This window comes from Temnothorax longispinosus, chromosome 8, assembly GCF_030848805.1.
Source record: "Temnothorax longispinosus isolate EJ_2023e chromosome 8, Tlon_JGU_v1, whole genome shotgun sequence".
Lineage (NCBI taxonomy): Eukaryota > Metazoa > Arthropoda > Insecta > Hymenoptera > Formicidae > Temnothorax > Temnothorax longispinosus.
In genome coordinates, this window is record NC_092365.1 from 6092908 (window position 1) to 6108087 (window position 15180).

General features: G+C 36.3%; 1 pseudogene; it reads left to right on the forward strand.

Moving 5' to 3' along the window:
* Positions 1-256: 256 nt before the first annotated feature.
* On the forward strand, positions 257-15178 carry LOC139817832 (uncharacterized; annotated as a pseudogene).
* Positions 15179-15180: the final 2 nt, after the last annotated feature.

Consider the following 15180-nt stretch of genomic DNA (forward strand, 5'->3'; position numbering starts at 1 on the left):
TATGTAAACGTGCAACTTATTAGTTTTTATTAATTACTATTTCATTCACCTATTGTAATCTTTTAATTGTGTAACGTATATAGAACAGATTCATAGGATTATTTTGATTTATTCTAGTTTAATATAAAAATGATGTTATAGACATCCTGTGGAATCGTTATTTCCTGATGCGTCATGCGCTTTTAGTAGATACGGAATCTGTTATCGCGGATTTATTAGAAGGAAGTCGAGTTCCTTTCCACCAGTTATTGCATGTCGTCCGGCAGACTGAACAGTGTATACGAACACGATACAAAATGTTTCGATAAGAATTTAATTCTCTTATTATTTCATCATTTAAATTGACTTGTAGTGACTGAAGTGCAAACTGTCTTCAAATAAAGGAAAGTGATTTGTTCACGCGGATTATTTTATTTAAATGTATAGTGCATTGCACGATGAGCAGGACTTTATCATTAGAGCCCACTCGGTGAAAATTTTGTTGAAGTGGCACTATATGAAATAACGTAATTAATTAGATATATAATATTTATTTTGTTATGTTGTTTAATCTACTTCCATTTTGATACTCGTTAGTGTTAAGAAGAACTGCATATTTTCATTAACAATGAAAAAAGCGTCGATGAATGCGCTAATTATATTCGCGTTCTTCATCTTCGCGAGTCAGATATTGCATATTTTCGGAAAAGTTACCGTATTGCGTGGATCGTCATTTTCGTTGAATCCCAGCAAAGTAAAATTGATATGCCTCTCAGAGGATGATGGAGGAGCTCTTGTGTGGAACTACAATTTAATCTGGCAATATTATAATGCAGAAGAAAACGATTTTAGTAAGTCTTATTCACAATTAAAATCACAATTAAATCACAATTAAAATAAGTATTTTTACAGCTTGAAAAGCAAAATACAATTAAAAGTATAATATTCATTTCATTATTTTTACATGTGTACTAAAATTCTTGTTAAATCTAAAATCCTTATCAAATACTTACATAAATAGACTTAGTCATAAAACATTCAATTATTTTCACATTAATCAGAAATGCACTTATTATAAACAAGCGCATTATTTCAGAGTTTCAGGATTTAAATAAATCATTCAGAAATAATGAGATAGATTGCAAAATAAACGCAAACAAAGATTGCTTGGAGTCATGGACTAAAAACAATTGAAGTCTTACAAATTCTTTTAAAACACCTATGGGTCCGGTATTCGATCAACGATGGGAAGGTAAAAGCTTTGCAGTTTGACAAAAGATTGTGATATTATAAAATGCATTATGATAATACAAACAATTGAAATATACTTTTATGATAGCTTCAAGTAACCTACATTTAATATTTTCAGAATTTGAACAGTATGCAACTCTTCGAGATACTTATTATGATGTAAATTTTGATAACTACCGATTAACTACCGATGTAAAGGTCTCATTTTCGGTTCGTGTATCCCACGATGTACATATAATAATTTGCAACGGCAAAGATTATCACAGAGATCCTTGCTATTGGATTATAATAGGAGGTTGGGCTGATTGGGGCAATACAAAGTCCGTCATACGAAAATGCGTGAAGGGAGTGCCAATACCTGGAGAATATCCCAAAGGTTCAGATTGCGATAAAGCACTATACAGCATCGAGGTAAAAAGATATACATTGTGCTTCTCCTATTTAAAGTATCGTTTCTACATATTATGTATAGTAAAAACGTGAATAATTAATTAAATAAAGACTCTCGATATTAAAATTAACGAGTTACACAAAAAAGTGGACTTTGAGAGTTAAACGTAGTTGGTTGTGCAAAGTTTATGCTATGTAACATTTAATTAATGATTTAATACAAATTGTAAATCATACGTTACGGCTCTAAGCTTTAAGCCATGTTCAGCGACGAAGTGATAGATAAATTAAGTAATCTTAAGTTTACCGACAAGCATAAGATAAGTATTGAAAAATTAAATGTATACAGATAGTGATAGATAGTGATAGATAATATTCAAGAAAAAGTAACAGAAAAATTCTGCAGATATTTTATAATCTACAAAATATTCAGACTAGAAATGAGAATTGGAATTAACCGGCAAAGAGATGTGAAATTTACTCACAATAAATCAAGTCTAAAGAACGTGAGACTGAAATTGAGATAATTTTTAAACGATCATGATTGATATAATAGAATAAATGATACAATCAGTTTTGAAATACTCACCTTATGTTAAATCGGCAAAAATTGTCGCAAGATATTTATGTCGCATATTAAATAACTTCATAATTAATGCAGCACATACCATTGTCTGAAAGTGAATGGAGATCGTTTATTATTACATGGAACTCTGCGATGAGAAAAATAATTGTTTATGATACTGATAAGATTATTATGACTTATACAGACGAGGAAAGAAATAGCTTACACTCACATAATAATTATTACATGTTCATTAGAAGTCCCACAACGATGTTATATCGATTTCATATATGTGAGTACAGATTTTGATTAATTTGTGTCAAAATTATTTTTAAATTCAGTATCAAGTAACGAAAAACAAATTATATAAAAGCATGTTTTTTTTCAGATGACTTTCTGCATACAACTGTCGAGAGTGCAGTCTTAACAAGTCCCGCCTTCCAATTTAATAACAAAATGATATGCGTACAATTGTTGGTCTCTGCATCGAATGCGATGCACATATAGTGTTGCGTGATTTCACTAACGATAAAGAATTGGTAATGGTAATAGTAAAAGGAACATCGAGAATCAGGGTTCATAATTTACCTATGTGGCGTCTGTCAAAATCACGACAAATATTTCAGCAACCGATTATAATAGTTATAATAAGGTTATAATTCAACTGATTTCTAAACTCAATGAGCAAAGCTTGAATCCGTTATGGGCGATAGCGAACATTCGTGAATGCCCCCAAAATGGTGCGAATCTCGTAATTTTTTATTTTCTTATTACATTATTTGGGCTGTTATTAATGCTAATTACCAATTACGTGCTTTGCACGTTTGTTAAATAATTGTAAAAGTCCTCCAACAATTTATCTTTTTGAATGTATAATTTGTTCCATTATTTTCTTAGAAGCTTTGAGAAAAGGTGCTATGATTACTAATCAAGATTGGGACAAGTTTCGTTATCACTATTTTTGGCCGAATGTGACATGTCAAAAAATATTTTATCATGAACGCACTGTTGTGAATCCTTTATTGCGCGTTAAACCGGATATAAATCTAGGTATGTATTTAAGGTAGAAAGTATGTATGGAGCGAGAAAGAAAATAAGCTAATAGAAAAGGAAAATTTCTAGAGGACTGCCAAGTTAGGAGAAGAGTATCAGTAAGTCGAGGCATGCAAGAGGACAATAGGCAAACAACACGAATGAAGGATGGAAAAGTGAAGAAGATGAAGAAAAAAAATGGGCGAAAAATAATTCTTTGGAATGTAGCAGGTATAAAGAGGCAGGACAAAGATTGTTGGAATTACATAGTAGGTTTCGATTTTATAGGACTATGTGAAACATGGTTAAAGGAAAAGGGATGGGATAGAATTAAGGGTAGATTGCCAGAAACGCACATTTGGAAAAACATTAACGCTGTAAAGGAAAAAAGGAAGGGTAGGGCGAAGGGAGGATTACTAATAGGTATTAGAAAAAGCTGGATGGCGGAAGTGAAGAATTATGAATGTACAATGATTACAGAAAGAATTGCGCGAACGAGAATAGTAAAAGAGAAAAAAGGGCTAAATATTTTTACAGTATACAATGTAGGAGCAAAGAAAGACGTTGAAGAGATAATGGCAAAAATAACGGAGCAATGCGAAGGATGCGAAGGAGAGGATATTATTACAGAAGGTGATTTTAATATTAGAATAGGAAACTTAGGAGGTGGTAGGGAGGAGGAGTACGACTTTGAAAAAGAGAGTAAAGATAAAGTTATAGGAAATGGCGGCGGAAGTTTTGTGGATATGATAAATGAAAAAGGATAGTATTTTTTAAACGGATGTACAGAGGGGGATTGGGAAAGGGAATATACGTATGTGGGTGCGAGAGGGTGCTCGGTAATTGATTATGCAATTGTAAACGATAGTGCGTAAGAGCGAGTGTTGGAATTTAGAATAGGGGACAGGGTGGACTCGGATCATTTGCCTCTGACCTTGGTACTGGAGGAAGAGGAGAATACGAGACAAATGGAGGGGTGTACTGAAGAGGAAGAAGAAGAACGGAATATGTCAAAGAAGATCATAGTTTGGAACGAAGAGGCAAGGCAATTATACAGGGAGAGGACGGAGGTATGGAATGAAACCGAGGACCAGGAAATGGAGTCGGTGGATAGGAAATGGGAGAAATTAAAAAACGGAATCCTTGGAGCCTTAATGTATAAGGATATTAAGGTAAAGAAGAGAAGGAAAATAGAGCACAAAGATTGGTGGGATAGGAGTTGTACCAGAAAGAAGAGGGAGGTGAAAAGAAAGTACAGAAGGTGGAGATGTGGAAAGGGAAGTAAGGAAGACTATTTGGAAGAAAAGAAATGCCTGAAGGGGTGGTTAGAGAGCAAAAGGATGGAGAAGAGAATGAGGGAAGAAGAGGAATTAAGAAAACTGAAGGACGAAAAGAAAATTTGGAACTATATAAACAGTCGAAGAAAGAAAAAAGAATGGAAAGAGAATAATATTCCGAAAGAGAACTGGAGAAGTTATTTCATGGAGCTGTTAGGTGGGACCGAGATGGTAGGAAGGGAAAAGGCGTTGGAGATGCGTGCCATGGGAACAGAAGAAAGAAATGAAGAGCAGGTTCAAGATACAGATAGAGAGCTGCAAGAAGAGGAAATAGTGAGGGCAGTCAGGAACATGAAGCTAGGCAAAGCTGCAGGTGTCGATGGAATCCCAATGGAAGCATGGCTGTATGGTGGCGCAGCGGTAAGAGGAGGTCTAATTGATCTGCTGAAGCTCATTTGGAAGGAAAGCAAAATTCCGACCGAATGGCGAACAAGCATAATTGTCCCCCTATATAAAAGAGGAGATAAAGAGCGAACAGAAAACTACAGAGGGATCTCGTTGCTGTGCACTGCATACAAGGTATATGCCGAAATTCTAAGGAACAGATTGGAGGAAATAATGGAGAGGAAAAGAATGATACCTGACAGCCAAGCCGGCTTTAGGAAAGGGAGGTCCACGATGGATAATATATTTATCTTGAACCATATAGTGCAAAGGGAGAAGGAGAAAAATGCGGCAACTGGGAAAGACAAGATTTTCGCAATGTTTGTGGATCTAAGGGCAGCATTCGACAACGTTGACAGAGAAATTTTATGGAAGATAATGGAAGAGAAAGGGATGGATCGCAGTTTAATAAACAGGATAAAAGAAATCTACAAAGAGACGGAGGTGACAATAAGGACGAGGGATGGATTCACAAAGTGCTTCAAGACGAAGAAAGGTGTAAGGCAGAGCTGTGTGATGAGTCCCGCTCTGTTCAATTTATACAACGCAGACATCGATAAAGTTTTAGAAAAGCGTGGTATAGGAGGAGTGGAGCTTGGAGGAGTGAGAGTATGGTCATTAGCATACGCGGATGATATGGTTTTGGTAGCGAAAAATAGAGAGGCTTTACTAGATATGATGAGCATGTTAAAAAGATTCTTAAAAGATAGGAAGCTAGAATTAAATACAAAAAAAACTAAAGTGCTAGTATTTAATAGTAAAGGTAAAAAAGGCAGAATGACATGGAAATGGGACGAAAAAATAATAGAGGAAGTAGATAGGTTTAAATACCTGGGTTTCACGTTTAATAAGAAAGGTAATTATGTCGATCATATAAAAGAGCTGAAAAGAAAAGGAAGGATCGCTGCAAATAGGGTCTGGGGCTTAGGAGAAAGATTATGTAAAGATGATTTTAGTAGGAGATGGACGCTTTTTAAATACCTAGTGAAAAGTGTGATGGAATACGGAGCAGAGATATGGGGGTGGAGTGAAAAAAAGGAGTTGAAAAAAGTCATGTTAGATTATGTAAGATGGATATTTAGACTAGATTTTTGCACACCGAGGTATGTAATACTAAGGGAACTAGGATTAGAGAAACTTAAAATCTGTTGGGGTATAAGAGCCATGAGGTTCGAGAAAAGAAGCAGAGGAAAAAAAGATGGAAGTTTAGTAAAGGCATGTTGGGATGAAAAGGACACAAGAGATAAAAAGAAAAAGGATTTATATAATTTGGAACGGGAAAGGTTTTATAATAGCAATGGTTGAAGCTCTAAAGTAATAAAAGAATTAAATAATGAAGGTAAAAATACTGAAGGCTTAGTAAGAATAAGGGAACAGGATATTCAAGGGCAAATAATAAACAGTAAAATAGTAGAGGCAAGGTATAATACAAGGTACAAAGATATAGAGGTGACAAACAAAACGCCGAGTTATTTATTATTAAAAGCGAACTTGGATAAAGTGAAAACAGGAGACGAGATTAGAGCGATGGTAAAATTAAGGTGCGGTAATTTTGAGGACGCGAATAAATACTGGCTTGACGAAGAAGATACGAAGTGTAGATTCTGTAAGTCAGGTAGGGACAATTTAGAGCATTTGTATAAGCGAGTCCAAGATCACAAGTATGTGGTTTGATAATTTAAGTAGGAATAACGGAAAACGATTAGAGAATATATGCAATGACAAATTTAGAATGGAAAAAGGAAAGGTGCTAAATAGATTATGGAAAAGGAGAGAGGAATGCTACAAAAAAAATAACGATTGTAAATAATAAATCATAATGTATTGCGGCTTGTTTGTAAAGAAGAATGTTGTTTGATGCGTGGATGGATGTGTGAGTTAAGTGGAATTGTAAACCAAGTCCTTTCTTGGCGTATAGCTGAAATAAAGACATATATAATCTAGGTATGTATTAACAATTGTTATGTTGCGTAATTGAAATAAGTAAAGTCGCAGTTTTACTGATTACATTTTTAACATGGCAAGCTGAAGATATTATTTTAAAATACATATAATTTTTTTCAGATGACGTAAATTGTCCTGAACGAAAAATTGGACCGCAATGTTTGTCTTCCTGTGAATATGACCTACATAGTTACTATGATTGTCGAGAAACCGAAATTTGTTACGAAAGTGGTTGTACGTGTGCTCCGGGTTACTCAGGAGATACATGTTCTATACGTAAGTAATTTCTAAGCCGATTTATTAATTTTACTTTTACGTATAAAATATTTGAACATTTAATATTCGAGCTTTCAGCTTGTGCATCGCATACCTATGGTCATGGCTGCAAAGAGACATGCGGCTTATGTCTTTACAAACAATGTAATAAAGTAACTGGAGTGTGCTCTAATGGTTGCAACAATGCTAAAGGAATTTATGTACCACCTTTATGTCAAACAAGTAACAATCTCTTGATACATAGCATGCTTTTAATTGTACTTATCAAACAAATATCTCTCATAATTAGAGGAAAGTATAAATATATATTAATCATTTCACATTCGTAGATAAGCCTAATGTATCTACGATCTTTACAAACGAGACGACCATTTTGGCTACAGTCCCTATAACATGCATGGAAGGACGAATATGACAAAATATCGATTTTATATTCTTTTTTCATTCAAGTAACAATTTAATATCATTTTTATAATATTCTTTGATTAATATTTAAATTAATATTAAAAAATTATTCTATAATTTGCTAGTAATTAAATAAAATTTGCAATGAAAACAAATATCTGAATGTCGCTAAATGTTTGATAATAAAAGAAAATAAAGAGATCAAGTTTATGATACATTTTTACAGGAACAAATAAAATATCAGCAATCGTGGAACAAACTATTTCGAAATATGACACAATTGACAACTTATTTTGAGAATGTAAAACCTGGAACTACGTATCATGTCGGTATCAGCTTAGATATTGCTGGTGTGCAAGTATATAGTGATTGGCAAGTAGCTGAAACTAAGTGCAATCGTGAGTCGATATTTATTTAGTTTATACAATGTTTTATTATATATAATTTGTTAATTAATTTATTACTATTCTAATAAAAATTATTTCAAAACTCATTATCTCAGGACTTATTATCAATAACTTTATTATATTTATAATTTCAATTTTACGTAATATGTGTAAGACGACCAAAAAAACATTAAAAATATCATATTGCATATGGAAAATTTGTTATATCTTTGTTATTATTGTTAAACGCATAATAAAATATTTTAGTTTCTTTATCTAGTTCTACAAATAATATAAGATTTGCTCTAATGATTTTTTGCACAATAATATAGCGGCTGAAAACTTTGATGTAACTCCCGAAGAAAATGGCATGATAATTGACTGGCAAATCAATTCAAACGTATGTAGATGTTTTATGTTAAAGATCTAGATTCAGATATCTTTTAATTTTTATATATAATTGCATTTGCACATTTTCAATAGTATTTCGAATTGAATAAAATTTATCTTTGTTTTTTGTTCTTCTCATAGCAATTATATTTATGTCCGGCAAATTGGTATTTGTTGGAAGTACGCAATATAGAAACGAGTGAGAACATACTTTATAGATCAGCTTCGTTTTTCCCATATAAATTGTAAGATTTGCCGTCATACACTTCTTTTGATGTGACCATTTTTCATAATAATAAAAAATTATTTTCGAAGGAAATTCGTACACTTGAAGGTGGTAAGTTCGATTATACGTTAAAAACATTTCAAAAAGGCGTTTGTTTGCACATATCGTTGCACATATACATGTGTGGATAATAAATATTTTTTATAAATATCCATAGTTCTCCATCTAATGTGGTAGATCTTAAAAAAATGTTATCAGCTAATACACAACTCACTCTAATTTGGAGGCCTCCAAATAAACCGAACGGAGAAATAGTGCGATATGAAATAATACTAAAGGTAATAAAGTTTTATATATACAGGGTGTATCATTTTAAGTGATTCAGCTGAATATCTCTTAAAGTAAAAGAGATTGGAAAAATTGTTTCAGACAAAAGTTGTTTGGTTCAAAGGGGGACATAAGATGGTGTATATGTATGTATATATATATATATATATATATGTATATACAAAAAAATTAATAATTTATCAAAACCAAATAAGATTACTAAATTTTAAATTTCAATCTTGTTTTATCTTAAGTCCGATAGAATCCTACAATATTATATCGTGTGGCGCGCATCGTTAAAAGAGATCGCACGTACACATTTAATTTTAACTATATATTTTTAATTACGATATTAGATATTTCATCTTTACGTACTTTGACTTTATATGCAGATGTTTTATATTAATTCCAGATTATAGAATACTACGGTTGTAAGGATTTAAAATTACCTACGCCGAATAATCACATTATTAAAAAATTTACAACAAAGCCAACGATCACAATTCCAGACTTACATCCATACACATTGTATCGTGCGCAGGTTATAGTTCATAACTCACGACATTCCAGCGCAATCGCAGAGACAATCTTTAATACAATACAATCTGGTATATGTACATTACATTATTTATTAGAATTATCGTAAATGTTACAGAGAGAACGCTGGCTAATTCGTATAATTAATTGTTTATTAATCTCTAATAATGCTTTTGGTAATATACTGGATATCTAAATTACACATATAAAAGTTTATCACACAGAAAATAAGAATTAACGATATATTTTATAGAGATACCATCAGAAGTATTTAGTCAGTTGAGAGTAGAAGGTTGGAACTTGTTATGGCGTCCGCCCGAAGATTGCACTACAATTTCAGGACCATTAATAGCGAGAATAAAAATACACGGTATTAGCAACGCTGTTAAAAACTTCAACCTGACGAAGCAGACTCAAAACTGTAAACTCGAGTTAAATCAATTAAATCCTTTTGAACGATATATGGCAACAGTTTATGTAATAAAAAAGTACGGGAGCAAAGAAAATGCCTCCGCTTATCAACAATGCGAGTTTGAAACTCCGCCGGCAGGTAAACCATGTTATTATTAATATATAATGATCATTTTAACAGTTTTTAATAATTGATAATTTTTTCTATAACTATAACGAATCAAACTAATAGCTCCGCCCAGAGTAACAAATTTTGAGGTTGTCGAGATTGATACTCGTCAAACGCCTGCTATGATACACCTAAGATGGCAAAGTCCACTTCCACCTCTCAATGGAATATTGCGTAATTATGATGTCCAGTTGTGTAAAAAAAATAGCCGGCGTTGCTTAGTTGTTCAAGTTCGAATCAATGAGTCTTGTGACTTGTGGGATGCTTACATATGTAAAATTGTTAAACAATTTCCTGAAATGAAGGTAAAATAATATTAAGATTATTCTCGATACGTCTAGTAAACGTTATTAATTTATATTTATATTTATAATGTACATTATAATGTAATAGACAAGAAAAATTATATATATATATATAAATTGCGCAATACAAAATATTGTAGGTTGTAGCGTACAATGTAAACGTTACGCAACCAGGCCTTGCAGTTTTCGCAACTGACGATATGCTTCGTAATACAAGTAAAATGTTTAATAAATAATTTTGAAAAAACTTATTAAAGCTTAATACATTATGAATTTTCTTGAAATCAAAACTAATTAAAAATTATAACACAATATATTTTATTATCTTTTGCTTCTCCTTTTTTTTGCTGCGACTATAACATATCTTTGCCTTGAACACCTACTATATGACCTATAAGAAATGCTAAAATCTCCTCTATTCTCGTTATAGCTGTTTAATCTGTGTTACGTGCAATAAACAATAATTTAGTGGTTTCTTAGAAATTTCTCAAAACATAAAATGAATTTAATTATTGTTCTGATGTATATATTTTAGCGCCGGACGCACCTGGGAATTATACATTTACAGTCAACAATAACAGCGTGGTTGATTTAAAGTGGCTCCATCTCTGGAAGACAGGTGGTCATCTGAGGTGTTTTCGTATACGGATACAAGAAATCTCCTCAAACCTGAGAAGGCGCATTTCCCGATTGTCCACTAATGTAATACTGGAATACCCAGTGACACAATATACACGCGTAACTATACTAAACAATTGTACTTATTGTCGTCAACGCAATACGTCATCTATATATATTCAAGCTGTGACAGTTGAATACAAGTCTAGCAGAGAAAATTTTGTGGAAATCCATACGCCTTCAACCGCAGTCTTTGAAGGCGCTCTAAAAGTTATGGTAGACAAATTTGATTCCACGATTTTATTAAATATACCGTCTGTCTTAAACGACACTCAAGACAGCACGATGCACATCGTTGTAAAGGGTCCTAATCTCTGCGAGCAATATTCGGAAGTACCTGAGAATCTGCGAGCGCTAGCAGGCGTAAAAATGGACGAAATCGCTTGGCAAGCTGCACAAGTTTCGGTACATGTACAAAATATTCGCAAATTCTATGCGTGAATATTTTACGATGAATAAATTCACAATAATGATTAAATAATAAATCTAGCGGCGAAAACACAGCTAGCTATGAAAATGTTTTTCATGTGATTAAGTTAAGACTAATAAATTACATAAATCATTACTGCAGTAGTAGCAACAATCTTAATATGTACCTTTGGAATCAAATATCTATGTTTTTAATTGTGACAGACCGGAGAACTCGCTGGCGTGCGATTTAGTATCGGCGACAATAAAATTTACGGCAATGTGAGGAATTGTCCATTAAAACCTGAAGAGTTTTATGAAATAGCGATTATCGTAACCGAACGAAATTCGTCTACCGCGCCAATCATTCTTACGAAATCCGACATCCGCGTCGGTGAGGTTCCGCCGAAACATCACGAATTGTGGATCATACCCATTATATTATTCCTCGTTGTGGCAGGCGCAGTTTATTACCTGTATCAAAGGTAGTGTTCTTCACTTTTTTTTAGAAGATAGAGTAATATTGCCTATGACCATATTTATTAATATTTGTTGTGTAAGCACTTTAGACAAAACTATCTGCTGATATCACAAATAAAATTTCAATAGATGGCAGATTAATTTTACATTTATTTTACGTCAATCCGACATATGATTTCTATTTTACAGAAGAAGGGAAAAATTGTCTAAGCAGCTAATGCAAGACTAGATGGTTTTGTCACAGAATATCGAGAACTACGAACAAGAAACAAAGTCCGTGATATCGAATTCAAAGCAAGATTTGTCAACTCCTTCTGACAGACAATCTCTATCGCGGGCAACCACTCCGGAAGTGCTGCCGATCGCCATCGCAAAGAAAGACGAAAAGGAAGAAAAAATAACATCGCTAGTAAAGGTGAAAGATTTCGAAGATTATGTAAGACAGACGATACAATCAGAATTACTCGATAAGCAGTACGAGGTGAGTTCTCGACCCTTTAATTTTAACTCTTGAATTATCAAAATTCTGTTAGGGATTTCTCTGAGAACTTGACATTTGCACGTCGAATTAAGTAATGCAAAATCTTTAATATACACGAATTGTATCTTTAAAATATAACATTTGCGGAGAACGAAATTATTTTCCTTACTTTATGTAGGAATGAAGATGGTATCCAATGTTTCGAAGGATATAAGAACGGTATAATGTTTATTATAGGATGAGAATAACAGAATATGAGAGATACAAAAGGAACGTTAACACTCTCGCTCGATCTACGCTGAGGCTGAGCCTCGTTCAAACTCCGAAACTACACATGACGCGAAACGTTACAATTCGACTTCTCGGCTCGAAGGCTTCTCTGTAACTGTTCCCTGGGCAACGAACGCCCTTTGCTCGCTTGCTTTCGAAAAACGACTCTCTACAAATTAACGCTCTGTTGTCATTAGACGATCGACTCTCTAATAGATTCTTCGCATGGCAACACGGCATCTTTCCAAATTGTGACCAATTTGTGGCCGCTTGTCACTTATCGTACGGGCGTCGCGTGCCCTCCGCAGAGTAGGAGACGCCGCAGCGTGTGTAGGAACGTCGAGTGAGCTGAGAGACGGTGTGTAGAATAAATAAGTCGTTTATTTCTAATTCCCTATCTACAGATATGTCAGTGTGTTGAAGGTGGTCCTGAAAAGGGCCGTTTAGACTCTTCTTGTGCGGTGGCCCTGAAAAGGGCCGATTGGTCTTTTCTCACTCCTGGATGCGCTCACACCAGATGACGGCGGCCTGAGTTCGCGTCCTCCGGAAGATGGTGGACTCCCGCCAGGCCGGTGGTGTCCCTGGTGGAGTGGAACACGGCTCCGGCTCCTCGGTCTGCGTGGCCTGAGACTCGAGCGGTGGATCGTCGGTCTGAGTGCCCTGTGATCTCCCACTCCTGGTCGGTCTGTACCTCCCTGGTGTCGCGTGGAGGCTGGTGTTGCACACCGCGGTGCACGCGTGCCGGGGGAATGGTCTGCGTCCCCTGGTGTACCCTTTCTGCAGGCGACGGCGGCAGCGGCGATAAGAGTGGAGGCACCGTCCACGACAGCCGAGGAGAGGTGTATCGCCGGACTCTCACGTAGAGATGACCTGGCGTGGAGGGCGAGTCAGTCGCACCGGCGAGAGATGGAGCGAGACGAGCTTCCACGGTAGGCCTGGACTGTGGTCCAGGGGCCGCTGAGGATGTCTCGGTGGCGGCAAGTGGCGTGGCGCTGCTCGTCTCGGTGGTGGTCGCAGCTTTGGTGGCGGCAAGGTGACGGCAAGCCGTATCAAAAGACTTCTTCCACTCTAGGCTAAGAGCTCGTAGAGTGGTCGAAAGTTGTCTAGGCCGTCGCCGCGAGGCCTTATATACTTCCTTGGTTGGAAATTAAACGCGAGAAAATCTGCCCTCTGTTGGCGGCACTCACGTATAGCTTTGCGGGCCGCACCTCGGGCCCACGCGCTCGGCGCGTGATCGGTGAGCGCGCGCGCGCGTTTCGTTATTCCAATTGCTCGGTAGAGTGTGTGTGGTCGGAAGACCGCCACAGGACCCCCTTGGTTGAGGGTGAGCCCGGTTAGGCGAGGTTGAATCGGACCGGAGGTCTTGATGTTCTCCCGGCTCTGGTTTTGGTCTCTGCCGTTGGTTGTTTGGCTGTGGCTGTCCTCCTCCAAGGTGTAGGCCGGTTTGATGCGATCTATTGAAACATTGATAGTTCTGCCATTAATTTTTAGTTTAAAAATTTTTTCGCCTCAGTTTACCACTTCGTATGGGCCGTCATACGGAGGTTGCAATGCTCCCGTTGGCGCGTCATGCCTTAGGAACACTCTTGGAGTTGTTTGCATGTCCTTGAAGACAAATGTGGATCTTTGGCCATGACGTTTGATTTTCGGGCTTAGCCGATTTATTGTTTGCTTCAATCGCGTTAACAGGTCTTCTGTGTCTGATCTATTTGTTGTCTCTTGCGTGCTTAGGAATTGTCCTGGTAGGCGGATTGATTCTCCAAACACTAGTTCGGCTAGAGTTGCGTTTAGGTCTTCCTTCCAAGCTGCCCTGATGCCCATTAGTATTACTGGTAATACTTCGGTCCAGTGTGTGGTTTCATGGCACTTTATAGCCGCTTTCATTTGTCCATGGAATCTCTCTACCATCCCGTTAGCTGCCGGGTGGTAGGTTGTCGTTCGGATGTGATTGGACCCAGTCAAGCGTGTTAGTCTTCGAAAGAGGTCTGCTTCAAACTGGCGTCCTTGGTCCGTCGTTATCCGGGTTGGAGTGCCATACCTAGCTATCCACTCTTTAAATATGTGTTCGGCTACTGTTTCTGCTGTTATGTTGGGCACCGGGATTGCTTTCGGCCAACGTGTGAATCGGTCGATGATGGTTAGGCAATACTTGTATTCTTTTGACATTGGGAGAGGTCCCACCAGGTCGACGTGTATGTGTTCAAATCTCCTCGTCGGAGTTTTGAAGTTTCCAACTGGCGAGTTGTTGTGTCTTGTGATCTTAGATCTCTGACAATGGGTGCATGCTCGTGCCCACTGCTTGCAATCTTTTTGGAAAGATGCTGCGACACACACACATCTGCGCTAACACAACTCGATACATTTCAACACATTTATGTAATTATAATAATTGCTATTATAATTTATGCCTAGACCTAGAGACTTATAATTATATAACAATACAATAAGAATATTTTGCGATTTTTTCAGGAGACGTTCCCAAGAGGGCAAACTCGGCCATGGGACTATGAGAAATTGTCGCAGAATAAATCTAAGAATCGATATGGAAA